This window comes from Lynx rufus, unplaced genomic scaffold (genome assembly GCF_022079265.1).
Source record: "Lynx rufus isolate CCGP_SWC_20201006 ecotype Redwood Valley unplaced genomic scaffold, mLynRuf1.p SCAF_15, whole genome shotgun sequence".
Classification (NCBI taxonomy): Eukaryota; Metazoa; Chordata; class Mammalia; order Carnivora; family Felidae; genus Lynx; species Lynx rufus.
In genome coordinates, this window is record NW_025814829.1 from 5,686,030 (window position 1) to 5,708,776 (window position 22,747).

The 22,747-nt window shown below is 43.7% G+C and overlaps 1 long non-coding RNA gene across 1 annotated transcript; it reads right to left on the reverse strand.

The window, feature by feature from the left end:
* Window positions 1–1,022: 1,022 nt before the first annotated feature.
* LOC124510375 (uncharacterized) lies at window positions 1,023–20,213 on the reverse strand. The gene is made up of 3 exons (XR_006961683.1): window positions 19,966–20,213; window positions 19,675–19,733; window positions 1,023–1,725 (listed from the first exon to the last, which is right to left on the reverse strand). It is a non-coding gene; the product is annotated as an uncharacterized LOC124510375 (long non-coding RNA).
* Window positions 20,214–22,747: the final 2,534 nt, after the last annotated feature.

The following is a 22,747-nucleotide window of genomic DNA, read 5'->3' on the forward strand; positions in this document are numbered from 1 at the left end:
GTGTATATCCAAAGGAAATAAAATCAGAATCTCAAAAGAGATATCTGCACCTCCACGTTCATTACAGCATTACTCACAAAAGTCAAGATATGGAAATAATCCAAGGGTCTATTGACTGAGGAACAAAGAAAATGTGATACACACACACTAGAATATTACTCAGCCTTTAAAAAGAAGGAACTCTTGCCATTTACGACAACAGGGGGGAACCTTATGCTAAGTGAAATGAACCAGACCCAGAAGAGCAAATGCTGCGGGATTTCATCCACACGCGGAATGTAAAAAAGTTGAACTCATAGAAGCAGAGAGTAGAATGATGGTTGTCAGGGGCTAGGAGGCAAGAGAAATGGAGAAATGTGGATCAATGGGTCCAAAGCCCTGGTTATGCAAGATGAATACATTCTGAAGGTCAAATATGTAGTGTAGTGACTATCGGTCATAATACTGGATGGTATCCTCAAAATGTGCTGAGAGTAAGTCTTCACTGTTCTCATACCAAAAAAAAAAAAAAAAGGTATCTACGTGAGGTGATGGCTACGTTAATTAGCTTGATTGTGGTAATCATGTCACAACACACAGGTATATCATAACATCACGTTGTACACCTTCAATATATACATTTTTACCTGTAAAGTATACCTCTATAAAACTAGAAAGAATAATAATAATTGAGCACCTCCTATGTGCCATTCCCTGTGGTATGAATGTAACCAATATTCTGACCGATCCCATAACAACCCTGCGAGATCAAAATTAGTAAATGGTAATTGTTGGGAGGTGTTGAAAATCGAAGCAACCTAGAATGTCAGAACAATGACAGTTGGGAACGACAGGTGTACTGAAACTGCGGCCATCAGCTGAAATGAAAGCAAAAGCTGACAAAGTACCGTGAGCCACAGAACAAATTTCCTATCAAAACGGCTGTGCTTTGACTCTCCACTGACTGCAAAACACACAGATTTTCTCCATTCCCCACCCCCTGCCTCCAATGTGCTGAATTTGGGTGCATTTTATCTGACCACTTTTTGCATATACCAGAAACGAACGAACAGCAAGCCTTCCTTGAAGCTTACCTTTATTTGAAGAATTGGGTGAATTGTGAATACATGTTATCTTTAAGGAGGTTATAACCCTTCCCACCCTTGAGATAACTGGAAAGAAACCCTATATACCAAAATCAAGGCTCTAGATCCCAAGGCTGAGGGTGCCTGGGTGGCTCAGTGGGTTAAGCATCTGACTCTTGATTTTGTGTCGAGTCGTGATCTCACAGTTCCGGGGATCCAGCTCTCATGGGACTCTGAGCTCAAAGTCTGCTTGGGATTCTCTTTCCCTGCCCCTCTGCCCCTCCCCCACCTCAAAATAAACAAATAAACTTAAAAAAAAAACCCAAAGCTGAAGACTGAAGTCCAAATATTTGCAAGAGGAAGCATATTCCTCAAACAGTTCCTAAAATTGTCTCTGTCGTTGGTTCTCCCTCTGCTCACTGGCTCCTGGGGTTGCTTAATTATTAGAGCAACCAAACACAAGTATATTTCCTCTGACCATCCTGTCTCTCTTTGCTTTGAAGAGATAGAGACAGAGAGAGGGGGCAGTTTTCCATCACTTGGGGCAACACCAAGATGGCCAGCCTTAACCGGACAGCAGAACCTTCATTGTGATGATGGCGTCAGAAACAGACGGAAAGACTGCGGCTGGTCTTGACGTCCCATTTGGAGTTTGATGTGCCTGCAGTGGGAAAAGTTGCGCTTTAACTTGCAAAATGAGAAAACGTGGTGTAGCAATGTTAGGGGAAATGATAAATGTGAGCTTCGCCTAGACAGCAAATTTGTATACAAAATTACAGCTCAATAAAACCAACAGAGGGTGACATCTATTCACTTTCGCTCCTTAAACCACCATAGTTTAATAGCTTCCATCACTTTTAATCAAGTTGCAGCCCTAATAAATGTCACAGCCCAGGGGCGCCTGGGTGGCTCAGTTGGTCAGGAGTCTGACTCTTGATTCCGGCTCAGGTCATGATCCCATGGTTGGTGAACTCGAGCCCCACGTGGGGCTGCACACTGACAGTGTGGGGCCTACTTGGGATTCTGTCTCTCCTCTCTCTCTGCCCCTCCTCCCCTGCCTGCTTTCTATCTCTCTCTCTCTCAAAATAAATAAATAACAATTAAAAACACATACATATTGAAAATGTCACAACCTGGGGCGCCTGGGTGGCGCAGTCGGTTAAGCGTCCGACTTCAGTCAGGTCACGATCTCGCGGTCCGTGAGTTCGAGCCCCGCGTCAGGCTCTGGGCTGATGGCTCGGAGCCTGGAGCCTGTTTCCGATTCTGTGTCTCCCTCTCTCTCTGCCCCTCCCCCGTTCATGCTCTGTCTCTCTCTGTCCCAAAAATAAATAAACGTTAAAAAAAAAAAAAAATTAAAAAAAAAAAAAAAAGAAAAGAAAATGTCACAACCCAAAGTTTGGAAACCTAAAAGCTGTGCTGGGTCCCAGCAGTTAAAACAGCAATGAATGTCCACAACTCAATCCTCCAAAATTCAAGAGACCTTATAAACCAATCCAATACTGCTCTCTTGAGCCAATGATATCACTTGTTAGACTTGTCTAATAAATCACTTGGTCAAATTTAATCTCCACGTGCGCAAGGTTATTTAGCACCTCATACATTCTGATCTCTGTGTTTAGGGCAATTCGTTAGTTAGACATTGTCATTTCTACAGAATCAGGGTTTTGCTTGCCATCTCCATTTATGGCACAAGGAAACAAAAGAGCTAAGATGTCTCTGCAGTAACGCATTAGACCGACTGGCAGTTTGCATCCTGGGTGCTGTGCCCTGCGCTTGGCTCTGTTATTATGTTAAAGATCTCTGATTCCCAGGCAGATTTCTGGGTGGTTGTTGTTATTGTTGTTTTAATGTTTTTTCGAGCTGAAAAAGGAATCATAAAATCCAGTGGGACAGAGTTTCACAAAGGGAATGGTGAACGGTGCAAGGACAGTAAAGAGATCGATGCTTGAAAACTGAAACATTCTCATTAGATTTGGTGGGCTGGAAGTCATTGGTGGTTTGGATAAGAGTCAGTGAGGTAGACAGGACAAATGCCAGCAGCTAGAGCAGTGATTGAGAGGAAAGGGATGACAGTGAACACAGATTACTGTCTCTGGAAGCAAGGCTGTAAAAGAAAGAGAGGAAGGGTCTGGGTTCATTGGCACCTTCATTATTCTAGTCACCCACGCTCAAAAACTAGTCCTCTTTTGACACCTGGTCTCCCTCCCCACTACGTTGCAATCGCCAACTTGCTGAGATTTTTCCAAATTAGACCCCTGTGAAATTAACAAACTCCTTTCAATTTCCACTAGTACATCCTAATCCAGACGTGACTATGGGAAGAGCTTCCTAACTTTATGGGCCAGCATTCTACGCGCTCTGCGATCCGTGACCTTGCTACCTCATCAGATTTATCTTGAGGGTCCCATCTGAGCTTCTGTTCCAGCCAAGCTCTCCACCAAAATTGCCCTGTAATTTCCCCACATCCTTGCCTCTGTTTGTGTCCTAATCACTGCCTGTCAAACGCTTCCCCATCCTTCAAGATCCATTTCAAGTATCATCTTCCCCATGAAGCTGCCCCACCCTCCCCAGCCAGAGATGAACTTCCCAGTCTCTGGCTCCTTAGACCAACATGTCACTCATTCCTCTTACATTACCTCTTCAAGGCTTCTTAAGTCCCTTCATAACAGGGCCACATCTTGTACTCAGCTCTTATAAACACCTGAATTTGAACCGTACTCTTTGTATTATATAAAAAGTTACTGCCACAGGCTTTTAGAATGATGTTTCTTATTTGCACCTATGTGACAGAGACAGCTTAAAATGTGGCTTCTGGTTTTTGACCCACAGCTATCCATCTTACACACCCGGCTCCAGATCGCAAAGATATGATGTCTCAGAGAAGAAACAACAACCTTCCTAAGACTCCAGAGAGAACAGGCTCCTGTAAACAAATTGCATTCATCACTTGAATGCACGGTAATAACAAATTGAGTTTAAAAACCAGTCCGGTGGTTGGATGCCTGGGTGTCTCAGTAGGTTAAGCGTCCAACTTTGGCTCAGGTCACGATCTCATGGTTGGTGGGTTCGACCCCGCGTCGGGCTCTGTGCTGACAGCTCGGAGCCTGGAGCCTGCTTCGGATTCTGGGTCTCCCTCTCTCTCTACTCCTCCCCTGCTCATGCTCTCTCTCAAAAAATCAATAAACACCAAAAATTAAAAAAAAAACAACACAGGTTATCATTTGAAGCAATAATATTATCAGGTCTCAGTTAATGATTTTGTTAATAAAATATTATGCAGGAAACTGTGTGTTCTTAACAGAGATAACATATTAGCATCATTTAAAGTAATCCTCTCAAATGGACTCTATTCAATCAATTTGTATTGTTTGCATAATATGTGCCCAGCACCATATTTGATGTCATTTTCATCTACTTTTTCCAAGGAATGCTAATGCAACCTCAAAATGGGGCAGGGGAGGGGGGAAGGGTGCAAAACCTAGTTCCAGGAGGCTCGGCTTCAGGTTAGGGGGTCCCTGAACTGACACCTAACTGCCTCTAACTCACAGCCAGTTCAGTACTCCTTCTGTGTTTCCCTTTCCCCCTCCCCTTGCTGGGATGTGGAGAAAAGAGCCAAAATAATTCAACTGTTCAACATAAATCAAGTATCCACTACCCATAAGTATAGGTGTACAAATACTGTATTTGGAAGCAATCTGTAATAATCACAGCAAGCCTGTCTCAGGTCAATCAACAAAAATAAGAACACTTTGAAATGGTATATTGTAGGAGAGAGAAATGGAATGAACATAACGTAAATAAAAGAAGAATTCTTGATCTTTGAAGCCTACTATTTAGTTGAGCAAAAACATACACACAACACACACACACACACACACACACACACACACACACACACATATGAGAACCTGAAAGTAACTTTAAGGCCACAAGCTGTTCCTTGTTAACGCTCATGAAACAATGGCCAAAACCAAGCTAATAACCTAGGAAGCTTAAGAAACATATAGATTCCTTTTAGAAGTCAAGCTAGAGGCTCCCTCTTTTGCTCTTAACTTTCTATTTCTTGATCTGGGTGTTGGCTGCAAGGGAATATTCATGATGAAAATATTCAAGTTGTCATGATTTGTGCATATTTCTATATGTACATTATACTTCAATACAATGTGTTTTAAATGTGGCTTCCTTAGTCCCATCAACAGAAGGCAGCCATGAATCTTCATGTACATATCTCCCCAAGTGATTCTAATGATCAGACCTTCTTAGATCACCTTCCCACCGAGACCTTGGCAAAATGGTGCAAACAACTTCGTTTGAGTGACTCAGTGAGGAAGTTCTTTAGCAGAGGTGGAGGAAGCAATGACCTGATAACAGCGAGATCTTGGAGTCTTAGTCCATCAGTCAAAGATGTGAGGTGAGACTGGGGGAGATTGGAGCCAGAGAGACAAGAGACTAAGCTGTTTTTATAACACAGGTGTGAGGTGACAAGGGCTGAAATGAAGCTAGTGGCTGTGGAAAGAGAGAAGAAGGGCTGTTCGAAGAGACATTGCGGGTACATAATAAATTCCAGAGGATATATTGGCAGATGCCAAAAGACAGGGTTTCCCAGAATTAAATCCCAATGCTCATAAACTCTGGTATGTTCCTTTATCCCACAGTTGAGTGTGTGTGTGTGTGTGTGTGTGTGTGTGTGTATTCTGTGTGTGTGTGTGTGTGTGTGTGTGTGTGTGTGTGTGAAGCCTGAAGCTTCACCCCAAAGGATCAAAGCCTGATCACCACATAAACAAACATACACCACATAAACACAGAACTGTCTCTGTTAACTGAGAAGTGTTGAAGACGTCCTTTTAACTTAATAACTTTCATAATTCTTAGGTAGAGTCCAAAATACAACCCTTTTTTTACTTCTGAAAACTTTATTCCAAGATGAGATAAGATACCCTATTTCAATCAGGAGTTCATTAAATCAAAGGAAGGGAGACTTCATATGCTCTTTTCTGAAAAACTGATGTAGAGAGACACTATGAAAGCTTCCCCACACACCTCGTTCCTAACACACAGATTATATCGCCTACCATTCTGGAGGCCTCTCCCAAGAGGTTAGGACACTGTGCTGAGACAAGCAGTGGTTTAGTGAACTGAACAGATGTCTCAGAAGAGGATGAGACCACTAGACATATTTCCACCAGGAAGCCAAGCCAGGCTTTCCAACGAAACCTCCAGAGGCAGGCAGCTGGCTGGGTGTTCACCCACTATGCCACCTACAATAGCCCTAATAGGATTTCTTCCCATAAATGAGTGTGTTCATTGGCTCTCATTCATGTTTGTTGAAGAAAAATGGGGCCGTTCAAGTGATGGAAGTGACTATGTAGTCAACTCAATAAACACAAAGATATGATAGTAGATCAGAATCCATCTTCAGAGAAGTTGTTTCAGAAAGCAAATGGAGTCATGGAATTCTTGAGAAAGGGAGTCCAACTAAATCTTTTTCTAAACTTGATGAGAAATAACCTTTACTATTACCATCATGAAAATTTAAATGCAGAAACTGTTACTCTCTCTCTCGTCCTCTTACAAACCACATAAGCAATATTTATGATCCAAATCTACCAAATGAAACATTTCATTCTTAAAGCTAAAGCCTGATGGGTATGAGTTCTTTGTGACTTGCGCTTATGTGTGAGTGTGTGTGTGTGTGTGTGTGTGTGTGTGTGTGTGTGTTTGTGGTTTTGCTTGTTCAGTAAATTAACTGCCTTGGGGTGGATACTAGTTCCCTGCTCACCTGACTTTGGACCTGACCATATTGCCGGCTTTGGCCAATGGAACATGAATAGATGTTATGTGAGTAAATCCTTTAAATGTGCTTGTAGGACCTGGTCTTTTGTGTTCCAGTGATCTTCCATGAGAAGAATATGCCTTGAGTAGTCATTGCACCATCATCCCAGGCCCAGGACAAATGCATGTGGACAAAACCTGAACTCAATCTGTTGCCTGGATTCAAGAAATATAGGAATGGAGGGAGAAGGAAAAAACTTCCCAAACTACTATCAATATCTCAGAGAGATAAGTAAAGATATGAGCTTGTAAAACAAAAACAAAATACTATATAATGGGGAAGGTGCAAAGAACAAGAAAGGGCTCTTGAAAATTAAAAAAAAAATCACAGCAGAAATAGAACATTCAATAGAAGAGTAAGATAACAAAGTAAAGAAATTATTTCAGAAAAGAAACTGAAAGATAAAAAACAGGGCATAAAAGATAAGACAAGTAAAAAATCAATTCAGGAGTTTCAATTTCCAACTAATAGAAGTTTCAAAGAGAATAGAGGAAATACAATTGACTAAATGAGCACAGAACAATATGGGGGAAATATCCCAAATCTGCAGTAATGAGTATCCACAAAGATCCTAATAAATTAATAAAAAATGACCCCCAAGAATTTCAGTGTGAAATTTTAGAACATCAAGCAAAACAAAGAAGATCCTGAGGTACATGGCTGACTTAGTCAGTAGAATATGTGACTCTTGATCTTGGGGTCGTAAGTTTGAGCCCCACGGCAGATGTAGAGATTATTTAAAAATAAAATCTTTTTAAAATCCCAAAAATTTCCAGAGAGTAGACAGTAGTTCTTGGGAACTATCGTACTAGGAGTTAGATTGGTATCTGACTTCTTAATAGTAACCCTGAATACCAGAAGACAAGACAAAAGGCAGTGTCTTTGGAATTTGAGGCAATTTCCTCAAATGCTATGTCCAGGTGGTGACTGGGAGTAAGATATAATTTTTTGAAGTAGAAAGAAAAAATTATAGTAAACTACTTGACCCAGCAATCAACACTACTACATAAACATTATTATGTTAAGTAAAATGATATTGAGGAAAAATCAAATGTAACTATGAAGAAGGGGGGCGGGGGGACAGTTGGGAGTAATGCATGAGACTTATATTAATAGCAAATAAACAATTCATGTCTGGAAGCGAGTCAGTCTGGCTTATCCACCAAGCCCAGGAAACACCGAAACCAAATGTACCCAAAGGGCCTTAAGTAAGCTCTTTCTGTCTCTTACTCACCTGAAGCTCCGACCATGGGAAGAGTTTGAAACCACAACAAGCATGGATAAGGGGGAGATGGACAAAGAGAAAAAGCCTACCACGGTCTCTGCTTGCTACTGCAGAATGACTGGGCAACCGTGGCATTTCTCAAGTACACCGGCCCCGGGACAGGCTTGGCCAGGTAGCGAGGCAGCACAGGCGTGTCCTGTTTGCACCCTCTGGGGCTGTGCTCCATCCATCTGTCGGCAGTGGGAGAGCCTCAAGCAGCAGAAGCAGAGAAAAGAAAGGACCCGAGGGGCACGTTTCGCCAGGCATCCTCCGCACCCTGCCTCCACTGATGGCCATGGGACAGAACTCAGCTAATCGTGCCATAAGGAATGGAATCCAACGCTGCCATGTCATTAGCCTGTGGGCTCTTTCTCATGATCTGTGGAACACACGGACAGATACGGCCCCACCCAAACTCTCCTGAGAAAGGGAAGCTCCCCAACTTTTCTACCAGACTTCAGAGGAGGAGACAGAAGGACGAGGACCCAGAGCCTCGATCACTAATACAGAGGAAGCTGAAGAAATGAAGTGATGAAACCTCCCCCACTTCCAAAAATACCCCCTTCTACCATCAGAAGAATGAAGATGGGGAAAGTAGTGCTTGCATTTTCCTTTGTGAAGGGCACCTGGGTGGCTCCGCCGATTAAGTGTCTGACTTCAGCTCAGGTCAGGACCTCATGGTTTGTGGGTTTGAGCCCCGCATCAGGCTCTGTGCTGCCAGCTCGGAGCACAGATGGAGCCCACTTTGGATGTTGGGTCCCCCTCTCTCTCTGCCCCTCCTTTGCTCGTTCTCTCTCTCTCCCTCTCTCTCTCTCTCTCTAAAAAATAAATAAACATTAAAAAAAAAAAAGAAACAAAAAATTTTAAAAAAAGCCCTGTGTGAAAAGAACTGTACCTTCAGGGAGGGAGAACTGACCTATCTTTGACTGGTGTGTTGGTTCATTTTATGTGTCAACCTGGAGAGACTATCGTGCCCAGTTGCTCGGCCACATTATCAGTCCGGATGTGGCTTTCCAGGTATTTTTTGGATCTGATTAATGTTTATGCCAGCAAACTTTGAATAAAGCAGATTGTCCTCCATAATGTGGGTGAGCTGCATCCAACAATTCAAGGCAATTATCGGCAAGTCTGAGTTTCCCAGAAAAGGAATAGATATTGCCCCCCGATTTCCTTCAGACTCGAGACTGCAACATCAACCCTTCTCCGGGCCTCCACCTGCCAGCCTGCCCAGCACATTTCAGACTTGCCAGCTCCAACAATCACATGAGTCAGTTCTTCCAAAGAAATTTCCCTCTGTCTCTGTCTCTATGTTTATATACATAGCGTTTTATTTTATTTTATATACATATATAGTATTTGTTTATTATTATGTATATACACATACGTTTTGTAAATATACAATGTTATTTATGTATGCATTTCAGTAGGCGTTCATGTATGCATTTATGTATGTAAATGAAGAATCTATGCATCAATATATATCCCATAAGACATGCATATATATGAATGCCCCATTGCTTCTGTTTCTTTGAAGAACCCTGGCAAATACACCTGGCGTTGTATTAACATCAATCTCTGAAGGAGACATCTGACCTCTCGCCATTGGTATAATCCCACATACCAAATCCCGGGAAGAAAATGTGTTATACGAGTTCCAAAGGCCCTGATGTTTATCCTCAAGATTCAAGAACACTGAATTTAGAAAGGGGCAGAGAAGCCGAGCCTGTGGCAACCTGAACATGACTGCGTCTGTGATTCCTCAGAGGTCAGCTTTGCTACCAAGGCCGGTCCAGTTTCACAAGATTTACCTCAGTGTGACCAAGAATTCATTTCAAAAATCCCTCCTTCCAGGAAAGTGAGTTTTGGGTGTATTTTGTCACCCACAAGAATGTTAACTGAACTTGTTTTTCCTCCGACCTCAAGATTTTCTTTCTTTCCTTCATTGCTCACCTTTTAAAAAGATACTTTTCTGAGTACAACCATAAAAAAGGAAAAAGAAAAAAGGGAAAAACAGCTGTGGGCCACTTATGGTCATCGGTGAGCAACACTGAGATCTCAGTGTTATCCACGGTCAATTTTCCCTCCTCAAACCCCCTTTACCACCAATGATTCTCGTATGTTCTTTCTCTGAGAACCTTTTCCAGACCATCATGGGAGATTTCCCCAGTGTCATCAGCCCATGGGATTCGATTCCTTTTCAAAGGGATTAGAAAGACCCCATTTTTGCCCTAGGTGGAGTACTGCTTGTAAAACTACTTATCTATTGTTTAATTGGGTTGATTTTTAAACCGGTTGATTATTAAAATTTTAAAATAATTTTTCACTGGAAAATACATAAAACACAAAGTAAGTAAATCTTACCAAAACCATGCCAGTTTTTTTATAAGAGAGAGAGAGAGCAAATAGCAAACAGGGGAGGGGGAGAGAGAGAGGGAAAGAGAGAGACTCCCAAGCAGACTCTGCTGTCAGCACAGAGCCCACTGTGGGCCTCGAACTCATGAACCGTGGGATCATGACCTGAGCCAAAATCCAGTCGGACGCTAAACCAACGGAGCCACCCAGACGTCCCTCAGGCCACCTTTTCAAATGATATGAAACATAAAAGGGCTTCTCTTCAGGAGACATCTTGCTAACTATTTACAGTATATGCTTCATTTCCTATCCTACTTGTAAATTTATGTTAGGGTTTTACCATACACCTTACATCTCAACTGAACACTATGGTTTTTGAGGGGCAGACGATGTCATATACACCACTATGTGCCCCATCATTTTACAGTGACCTGAATATGTAGTAGCAGCTCAAGAAAACACCTCTTGTTGAATGAAAGCAATCAGCGTTCTTAGTTTACCTACTTCTCCCCCACTGCAGGGCTAGTCTTTCGACATTTGGACTTTTGTTCATGGGCAGATTATTGCAGATAGGCTAGTTGTGTTGTAAATCAGACAATTCTTTCTCGCAAACAACAGGCTTCCACCATTGGCCCATCTATCAGCCGAGTCTCCAACTCAGAAGAGATCCCCTTGTTGTCACGGAGATCACTACTGATGTATTATTCTTCGTGGAACTCTCGAGTGAAATGAATCCAAGTGTATGTCAAAATAAGGTCCACATTCTCTTTCTGCCCCAAGTCTGTGCCGCCTCCTCCTGGCCCTGTGGAGCGGCTGGCTGCCTTCTCCTTGACAGAGCAGTGATCCCATCATCCCCAGGGGGCTTCTCTCCAAGCCCTGGATGTGCGGGATAGTTCTAGAAGGCATAACAAGAAGATAGAGGGCCCAGGGAAAATGTCAAGGCAAACACAATTTGAAAGATTTTAACTGAGACCAATGGAGAGTTTCCCAAGAACCTTAATATGACCAAATCATAAAGCAGCCACCAGATGGTTATAATTACTATCCGGCCTTGTTCTCCTCATACCCCCCTCATGAAGGAAAAAGAAGAGGAACCGTTACCAATCTGCAAGGTCTGCTGTGGGTTTATGCAGACAAAGATGAGGCCTGTCTGGGCCCAGACGGGACAAGTTCATCCAAACGTGGCCAAGAGGTACTAAGAGCCTAAACGGAAACCATACAGCGTGATTTTCTCCCAGACTCCAACCAAAGCCCAAGTAATTTAGGGAAAAGTAGGCAGCTACTTCCACACTGTGTGTTTGGGGGGAGCACTAAGCAACAAGTTGCCACCAAATGTCTCCCTTAGTCTCCTGCCACGGTTCTAGGCATCATTCTAATAGAAAATGATTCCCTGCATTCCTGGGGCTTCCAGGTCCTAAGAAGCCCCCTGCTGTAATGTCCCCATCACACCGAGCCCCTCTCTTTCCTGGCACTTCCCACACCGTTGGAAGCACCAGAAGTAGCAAGTTGTGGAGAGAGGGTGATGGAGAGAGAGATGTCTATCGAGGGTGGGCCGGGAGTGCCACAGAGAGAAGGGGTGTCCGGGGGAGGAATCGGATAGATTTACAATGCAGTTAAGGACTGACTCTGGAAGTAGGCTTTCCTGGCTACCTACTTAACTCTCAAGGCACTGCTTGAGGAAACACAACAGAAGTGTACTAGGTAGCCATTCCGTGAGGCCAGGAACCGTGCCTTATTTCTTATTCGTATTTTTCTCCAATCAAAATGTGTAGATGAACGAGTGCAATATGCACGAGATGAAGTGCAATATGATTCCAAATGCCACAGAAGTAGGTTTTAGGGAAGTTCGGTTCTTGTGTTCCCATTCCACATCTAGCCTGGCTCAATGACTCTGAGACACCCCAGAGAGACTTCTTTCCTTCAACCAGCTCCTCCCATGGTGCATTATCTGGTAACCCTGTTTCTGAGCTCTATCTCCCAATGGCCATCTAGATGTGGGCTCCTTGAGAATGAGGCTGCCTCTGAGACACCCAGCCCCTTTGAGACACCCAGCACCCGATGCGTAGTTGACTTTCAATACCGGTTTGTACAATGAATGTGGCCCGCAACCACCTTCCCAGAGTTCTTGAGTCCGCACCGACAACACCACAGCTAACCTCATGCTGGGGAGAGTCACCATATCCTTCAGAAAGCTCCTGTTTGCACCAACGGTTCTGTGGTGAAATCAGGGTTGACATGGGGCCCTCGCCATGTGGAAGGTTTCTGCCCTTTGGAACCCCGTGAACTCCAAAGGCTTAGTGGTTGCACGGTGGCTTCAGCTGTAGAATAAAGGGATGGAGAATCCAGGGGCCCCTTCTGCTCATGCCTTCAGCTGCCGTACAGCTCCCACCTCCTGTGGCTCCCAGGACCACAGCCTGTCCGGCTCCTTCGAGAAAATGCTGCGGCTTCTCCATTGACGGTTGGGGCTGAGGACACGTGAGGAAACACAGGACCCACAAATGAGATATTAGATTCCTATCCAAAATATTCTGTCCAGTTGTCCAAACATATCACAGATATCGGGTCTCGGATATCAGTTTTCGGTTTCAGAGGTGGTCAGGGGTTAATGTGGTGCCAGATACTAAATAAGTCAGTACATCTGGCTACGTTACCAAATGTATTTTCCCTCTGGAAGCAAAAAGCAATATGGCCTAGTGGAAAGGGCACAGGCTCTACAGCCCAAGACGATCTAGTTTCATTTTTAGCCCTTCTATGTACTAGTTGTACAGCCTTAGGCACGTCGTACCATTTCTCAATCTCAGTTTCCTCATCTGTAAACTTGAACAGTAATAAGATTGTCCACTGCACCTGTAGACTAGAGATCATATACATAAAGCATCTCACACTTATTAGACATTTCTTAGTCTCATTCTATGTCATTGAATCTAACATACTGTCCGTTGTAAGATGCACCTTTATTTTACGCATCCAAAAGAACGAAAAAAATGTTCCCAGTTAAACTCTGCCACGTTACTTTATCCTTTTCTTTTTTAATGTTTGTTTATTTTTGAGAGAGAGAGAGACGGAGTGTAAGCAGGTTAGGGACACAGAGAGGGAGGCACAAATCTGAGGCAGGTTCCAGGCTCTGAGCTGTCAGCCCGGAGCCCGACATGGGGCTCGAACTCATGACCCACGAGATCATGACCTGAGCCAAAGTCGGACACTTAGCTGACTGAACCACCCAGGCGCCCCATACCCTTTTTAATTTCCATTTCCTGTTCATTACGAGAGTTCTTTAGACTTCTCTCACATGGGTTTTTTAATCCTAGAAAACATGTGTGCAGACATGAAAGTACACACAAAATAAAATGTCAAGGTGTTCTTAAAACTTATTCACATCAGTTCTTAGAACCCAGTTTTCAAAGATTTTAAAATATGAAAATAATGGATTTTATAATGGAGGCACTGAAGAGCTGTTTCCTAGGCAGACAATAGGGCATAGCAATTTCTCTGCAATCCCCAGCCCCATAACTAACCATGGGGCCTTCTGCAAAGTACTGACCGTCCCTAGACTCGGGGTTATTGGAGGATTGTGTAAAACAATAGTTACATCAGACTTTGCACATGGCACAGAATAGAACTTAACAAATATTCCTTCTTTGCCAAGAGCCAACAATGTAGTCAGAAACAGCAGCAACAATGGGGCGCCTGGGTGGCTCCGTCAGTTAAGCATCTGACTTCAGCTCAGCTCATGATCTCACAGTGGGTGAGTTCGAGCCCCGGGCTGGGCTCGCTGCTGTCAACACGGAGCCTGCTTCGGATCCTCGGTTCCTCTCTCCCTCTGCTTCTCCCCATCCCTCCCGTGCTCTATCCGTCTCTCGAAAATTTAAAAAATTTTAATTAAAAAAAAAGGAAAGAAACGGCAGCAACAGAAGCCACAATAATTGCTATCTGTATCAGCAACTTCACCCACATTCTCTCATTTAACATCCCCAACAGCCCTGCCAGATGGGGAAAGTAAATGTGACCCCCCCCCCTTCTGTATGAGGAAACAGAGGTTCAGAGAGATCAGGCCATTTGTCAAAGGTCACAAAGCTAGTTAGTAGCTGGACCAGGATTCAAACCCTGACCTCCACCTATTTGAGGCTATTTCCATCATTCTTGGATGCTATTCTGTGGGCACAAAATATTCTCCCATGTCCAAGAACAAGGAGAACGTCTCTCTGACTTTTGAACCCTTGCAGTATGTGTAGGATAGAAGGTCTGATCGACTTGGATTCACATCCCTATTGACCCCCCTCCCTTCTTTGAAGGAAATGAGCCACAAGGAGGCAAAGTAACTCTCCCAAGCTCGCGTGGATAACAAATATGTAACTAGACTGTAGAGCGCCAGAACCCGAACTCTTAGCCACTCAGCTGCACTGCCTCTTCCACATAAGGGAAAAATTATACCTGCTTTTCAGAGTGGTCAGAATTTAAAGTAATTTAGATAAAACATCTAGCCCAATGGCCAGCATACAACAGGAGCCCCACAAATAGCACCTATAATCACCTGTAGTTAGCAATAGTAATATTTGAACAGCCCTGCAGATGCCCACAGGCCCAGGCCAGCCGTGCAGGGGGACAGAAGGACCAAACGATCCTCCTTGAGAGGACCACATCTTTTCACACATCCCCTAGCTGCCTTGTCTCCTTTCTTTTTTTTTTTTTTTTAATTTTTTTTTTCTACGTTTATTTATTTTTGGGACAGAGAGAGACAGAGCATGAACAGGGGAGGGGCAGAGAGAGAGGGAGACACAGAATCGGAAACAGGCTCCAGGCTCTGAGCCATCAGCCCAGAGCCCGACGCGGGGCTCGAACTCCCGGACCGCGAGATCGTGACCTGGCTGAAGCCGGACGCTTAACCGACTGCGCCACCCAGGCGCCCCGCCTTGTCTCCTTTCTAACTGCAGAAATAGACTGGAAGCTACATACAGAAGAAAAATGGCCAAAAGATGTCTTTGACATTCAGGGACTAATTGATTTTGTGTTTCAGAATTAATTTTTACCTTCAGCAAAAGTCTTCTGCTGAGGGAAGAGTATTAGTCTTACTCAGAGCGAGTGCGCTGGCAAATTCAGCTTTCCTACAGGAAATGCAAGCCTCGTGACAAGGTTCTTGTGAAATCCAAACAAGGTTTCTCGCTCATGACTGCTGTTGGCTCGTAACCAAGGGACGACCATCAGCTCAACAATCTTCAGAACTGACATGTAAACAGAAGGGCAATCTGCAAATGTGCTAATGGTTCCTCTTTACCATGGCCTAAACCTAGATGCCAAGAAAAGAAAAACAAAAGCAAAAAAAAACCTTGGTGCCTAAGGTCCCAAAGTAACAAATGTCTAATTGGCCCATTGGTCTATAGATTCTGAGTGGCTGAATTCTTACTCAAAATGCCCCACATGCAGGTACTAATTAAAATCCGTTGTGATGTCTTAGAATGATGTTTTAGAAGAGAGCCTCTTTACCTGAAGGATCTACCCATCCATTCTAAGAATCTGAAATGTTATCCAAAATTCTCTGGGTACATAGAGTTTTCCTGGAAGAAGCCCTCAAAGCTTTCATTACTTTCTTGAGTGAGCTCTGTACCCCCAAAGCCATGGGGAGAATTACTGATGTGCAAGTAAAGTGTACATAGAAAACAATGCTCACAATCCACTGTTAAATAATAACAGCAACAAAACTCGGATGGAGTATTTTTAGGTGTCATGCTATTCTTGTCCAAGCGTGTTTGTAGAAAAATACTCGAAACATACACCAAAAACAGACGCCAAAAATATTAACACTGGTCATCTGTTTGTCAGATTGTTTTTATTTTGTTCTTTATGCTTTCGCGTGTTTGCTTCTTTTTCTACAATGAACACGTGTTCGTTTTAGAATCTGCAAAAGCCTGATACATGTTCTTTTCAAACTGATTTCACAAAGTCTTTCTATCCTCCTCGGAACCTTCCCGAGTTATTGCTCACAATTCTCTGTCTACCCTGTGTAACAAGTGTAGGTAACAAGAATCAACACTCCAGTCCAGGAAGGCCATCCGTGTTCAGATGCCCACTCCTGAGCAGGAAAATCTAGATGCACAAATGTTAGGCCAGTTCAGATTTGAACACAGTAGGGCATTACTCTTGCAAGAAGAGAGGACTGGCGACTTTGAAAAGAAGAGGAAGGACACAGAAGAAAAGCTGTGTAACCCAGAGAGAGTTGAAGCTGTTTTTTAAGTCCGTGAGCAAGCCATTTGAGAAAGATGGCTGTGCCTTGTAGGATGTTTCCACCTCTTTAGCTCTGCAGACAAAACAGGAAAATAAGGTTTACATCAAATACCCTAGTAGAGTTTTCCTGTTCTTTGAGGTAGAGCTGACATACAATAATACATCAGTTCCAGGTATGCAACATAAAACATAGGACATATGAACAACATAGTTCAAGTATACACCAAACCCTAATTCTCCATGGTTCGGGGATTGTGGATCTCATTTCTACACGTTACAAAATGCTCACCACGGTAAGTTTAGTTACCCCTCTGTCACTATACAAAATTGTTACAATATTATTGACTCTATTCCTTATGTTGAATTGATACTTTGTGTTTGTGGCAGAACTGAGGAACCCATCCAAATGCCAGAAAGCAAATACGGTACTCAAAGAGAGTCTGGTAAACCATCCAAAGCTTGGCTTACTATTGGCGGTCCTGTCCATGTGCAGGACTTAGAAAGCAGGGACCTTAGGGGCCTGGGGATACAGAAATCATCCACACTAAGGTTGCCAGTTTAGCAAATGCGATTCAGGATGCCTAGTTAAATTTAAATTTCAGCTCTCCAACAAAATTTTTCTTAGCGTAAATATGTCCTGAGAAAAACGTACACTAACAATTATTTATTGTTTAGATGAAATTCGAATTTACTTGAGCATCCTGTAGTTAGTTTATCTGGCAATCCTAATCCACAATGAACAAGGAAGCACCAATCTATGGGCATATTTTCTCCCCTTAATCAGACCGTGTACATATTGAAGAGAGAAAGGGTAGCAATGCAGGAAGTCCGGGGGCAAGGAAGGATTCTTTAAGGAGCCAGAGAAGGCTCCTGGAAATAACAGTGAAGCAAGGAGCTGTAGAAAGCCTCTCTGTGCTCCCATGTAAGAAAATTAGATCTTTCTAATGTTGTTCTTCTGGTGGTTAAACCAATATTACCCCAAAAGCAGAAGGTAGAGAAACCCAGGAAAGTCCCAGGGCATACAGTACGCAAGAAGACAGCAAAAGGAACGTGTTAATGGCAAAGAGTAAACCTCAGAAGTGCTGTAGTTGGGGTTGAAGTAAGTGTTGGTTGATTATGCTTAGCTTTTCCTACAGCCAAGATTTCAACACTTCATCTGAGTAACTTGCACCTTGCAAAATTGTTTTCCAGAAAAATCCCACTGAAAAATAAAAAGATACATTAAAAAAAAAAAAAGGAAAAGAGACGCGTGTTGATGCCTAGATCTATATGACACCAAAATGAATGAAAAATGGGAAAATATCATCCCTCCAGATGTTTCATCTAGGTAATAACAGAGAACACGTTTGCATTCCACACACAGATGTTTGGCGCATAAATGCAGACCGTGGCAAAGATATTGAAAAGCATTGATTAGAAAATCAGAAAATCGTCCTTTTTTGCATTGTTCACAAACGGCCATGGAAACTTTTTTGTCAGTTTATTTTTAACCCCTCTTAAAGACAGAATTAGCTACAAAATAGCCCGGCAATCTGTTAAAGTAAATTAAAACACTGAAATGACTTCTCAGTCTTCTGTTTTGCATGGAGTACCTCACCCACCTTTGTTCTCTGAGCGGCTGATTGAGGAAGTCCTTAGGTTCCCAGAGGCCAAGGGTTCAAATCCCACTGAAACCAGCCTGCCCTCTCCTGCTGTCCTTGTGGGTGCAGCCTACCAGACGGTTGGAGTCTGAAGGAAGGTAACAGCTACAGTGGGATGGCGGGAACCACCATACGTGACGTGAAATAAAGAGTTCCTTGTAGGCGCAAGACCACACACAATTGTGGGAGCTGGTGACAAAGCCTGTTGGAGGCTTCTGCCTCTGAAAGTGGCCCTGAAGTCACTACAGGTCGGCAGAGCCCGCGTCAGGAAGCCGAGCTGAACGTGAAGCAGGGAGACGAAGGATGAACCCGAACCCATGTCTCATTCCCATGGCCTCAACCTGGACACTATAGATAACCTGTAGAAGCAGCCGGTGCCCTTTGCCACAAAGCTGCATACGGCCCGGGATTCCAAGAGCCTAAAGGAGGGGCTCTGCTGGGATCCGGGCTCTGGAACGGGATGTCGCCCCATACCCACAAGGCTGCCGTCTTACTTCCGCCTTCCAAGTCCCCTGCAAATTCCTCTTGTGCCAATCCCTGCCTGGAACCACACAGAGAAAGGGGATTCTGGGGCACAAGGCCCCCCCCCCCCACAGCATAAAACCTTCACACAGTACCAAGCCTGATTCCCAGTACTGCCAGTATCTAGCCGGGTGAGTCTGACAGAGTATCGAATCTCCCTAATCCTCTGTTTCTTCGTCCGTATGGATAATGTTGATTAAGTCATTCAGAAAGCAAACGTACCAAGTGCTCAGCGTATACGAACGAACCCAGGTTCCTGCTTTCATCCTGTTTATATTCTTTTTTTTTAATTTTTTAATTTTTATTTATTTTTGAGAGAGAGAGAGAGACAGAGTACAAGCAGGGGGGGGGGGGCAGAGAAAGAGGGAGACACAGAATCTAAAGCAGGCTCCAGGCTCTGAGCTGTCAGCACAGAGCCCGACACGGGGCTCGAACTGGTCAACCGTGAGATCCTGACCTGAGCCAAAGTCAGCCGGCTTAACCGGCTGAGCCACCCAGGTGACCCTATATTCTTTTGATAACAATATCTTCACTGAAAAGTCATTGTTTTGGATTTAATAAGATAGTAAAAAGGAATCTAGAACATAGATAGGCCTCAATCTATGTTACTGACCCAAGTTCATGATCTTGAGTGCTTCTGAGAGTCGGCCCTCCTTCAGACTTCCCCACCCACAGACTTGGAGAACCACCATCAGGAACAGCCAGCTCGCGAGTGGACTCCTAACGCCATGTATGGTCATTCCTGGCTTTTTAAAGGAGCGCCCCACTCTGCTTCCTTACCATTAGCATTCTAGAAAGCCCTGGCTCCTCTTTCTTCAGAGTCACACGCAGAGAAGAATCTGCCAGGGAGAAGGAAAAGGGGGTGAGATCTGCCAGGCAGAAGGGTTCAGGCGGGGAGGAAAAACGCTCACTTTCCAAATGGCTGCCGTGGTGCTGTTGTGGAGACCGCCATGGTCATTGTCACATTGGATGGTTAACACGAAAAGGAAAAGGGTCTCCAGCCAGGTCTGGGAGGGCTGGAAGAGAACTTTACGGGGAGCACAACAAACACCCCACACCCCCACCACTCACTTCATTTGAAGCCTTGTTCCTGCCACCGATGCCAACTGGGCAGCGACCACATCTGCCTCCTTTCTGTTTTCTCTACTATCTTAGCGGCAAGCTGGCGGTTGGGTGTTGTATGTGGCTTCTGTGCTGTGGTTTTCAACATTTTGTAGCCCGGAGCCTAGCTCTCCCCTCTGCGTGGAACAGTTGTGACTTACCATCTGTAGTTAAGTAGTTGCCCAACCAGGGAGTATTGGGAACAAGAAGAGTCTCCCTGAATAACACGTCTGAGTCTATCCTGTCGCACAGGTGCACCCCACCGTGAACATCCATACACAACTCTGGACTACAGGGCCCAGTAGGAAATGCCATGCTTGAACGTATCGTGAACATATCATGCTTGAACAAGTCACTTACCTGCTAGACCAATACCTCTTTAGTATCAGTTAACCGACTACAAAAGGAGAGATCTTGTCTAACTCTTCACAGTCTCTGATCTTGTCATTTGAAAAGTCACATATGCAGATATGCATTCTCTCTCATTCCTTCCCCTCCCCTCCCTCTCACCCTCTTTCTTATATGGTCATGTTCAATCTCCACACGGGGAGGTTCAAACTGCTCGTTTTTGGTCTACAGTCATTTACAAGCTCAGATCACTGTGACAGATAATTATGCTCTGGAAATGATACAATATTTGGGTGTCAAAGAGAAGTCACCGTTCTTCGAAATAGATGGCTGCTAGCTTTCTCAAGAACTCATTTTATGAACTCAAGTAAAAACAAATGAATACGTGTTCCTCTTTTTGCTTCCTCTTTTGAGCAATTTTATGATTGAAAAAAAGACATTTTACCACAATGGAAAATACCTCATTTTTCCATTAAAATGTACTCTCTTTTTTTTTTCGTAACAGTTTTCAATCCACTTCCCTGTCCATTGGGTTAAAAGGAGCTGTTCCTAGGAGACCAAGTCAACGTCTCAACAAGGAAGGTAGAAAAAAGAGGTGCTCAGCAAGGAGGACTGTGAACCACCCAACACCAGGACGACCATGGCTGTGTGAACAATAGCACTGAACCAGCCAGGTGGAAAATGAGAACAAATCACGCTCTTGACCGACAGTTTGGTCTCCTCTGTGCCAGACTGATTTTCTCCACAGTTGGAGGCACGGGCTCAGTCAGCCCTTTTGATAGCCCGTGGGCCCAGACCGGGGGTGTTCTTGGTGCATACACTACTTTGTGTCATCAAAAGGAAAGAGTCCACGTGGCCCAACACCTAGTTGCAACTCAGTTGAAAAGATAAAAGTGAGATTCCTGGTGACGTGACCAGCGACGTTCAGTTGGTTGAGTTTTAAGCTTTTTGTATAATGGCTCCCATCTCTTCTAGTTAGATATCAACTTCCTCCCACTGAAGTCTTCCAAAGGCAAATAAGAATTCAATCCATCAAGCATACTGATATTGACTATAATGTAAACAATGGTTTGAAGGACCGATCAGAGGCTTTCCTCTTCAACTTGATTTTTTTTTTTTGGTCACTAGTTAGGAAGTCACAGCATTGCCAAAGAGAAAACGAAGAAGCTATGGAGAGTTCAGGATTTGGCTCTGCGCAATTTTACTCTCGCAAAGTAAGATTTCCTTATCGACAATAAAATTCTTCCTGTTTTTAAATTCATCTTTCTGGAAGGTTCCTAGGTCTTCCCAAAGCCTGAGATATATCCACAGACAACTTCACCCCTACAATTACCTCAGGTTTATGCACGTGTGGTGTGTTATCATCACATCCAGACGCGTTTTCCTGTCCTTCATAGTTTAACTTTCAAAAGTATACGATGGATAAAATACAGGAATCTCCTCATGATCTGCCCTAAGAGGTGCTCACGCAGTCCAAGTAATTTAAATCTATAGGTAACAGAAAATATCACCAATACCTCTCAATTCTCTTTCTCTCTGTCTCTCTTCCTGTCACACACACACACACACACACACACACACACACACACACACTATTATAAAAGCATCTAGGTGGTTAATTACTTAAATCCCACTGATTCCTCTTTGGGAATGCACTACAAAGCAGTACCTTCTCCCCGAGGTGAAGAACTAACTAAAGGTGAAGAGGAAAAGCAAATATTTGGGATAGTCTTCATGCTAGATTATAACTTAAACCCTAAGTAACCTGGATTTGGCTGAAATTCCTTCTTTTTTTATTGTTTTTTTTCTCCCTCCCCAAATAAACGGCATGAGATTGTGGTGCTAAAATAGAAATACCGTCGAATCGTGTTATTACAAAAATTTGGCAAAGCTGCCAGTGAAATCATGTCCCTTGAAACATAACAACCACACACAGTAAAAACACAATTCCTCTCAACGCGGCCATAAACAGGGTGTTAGCCCTGTTCCTCAGGGTCAACACTATAAAAGGGTTCCCGCATACTGTGTGAACCCACATTCAACTCAGTAATTCTTATCTTGCCATTAGTGTCGCATGCTAAAATCCACGTCCCAGTAAATTGCTGTGTGTGGTATGTGAAATGTATTAAAAGTACATGAGGTAAAATTGTTTTCATGAGATCTCACTCGAACGCCTGATCATTAGAAGATCATTTTCTCATCCCCGTTATTGTACTTATTGTATTCCTCTGAGGTGTTTGCCCTTGACTGTGGAGGGGTGGGGTGGGCAAAGGGGCGCAGGACTTTTTTGAGATTTGTCAAAAGAGTGATGGAAAAAAATAGGGCTGAGAATTTTTTTAAAGCCCCCACACATTGTACTTAGTGGGGCCAAGCCTTGTCAATGCCACCCGGTTGCTGGCACTGG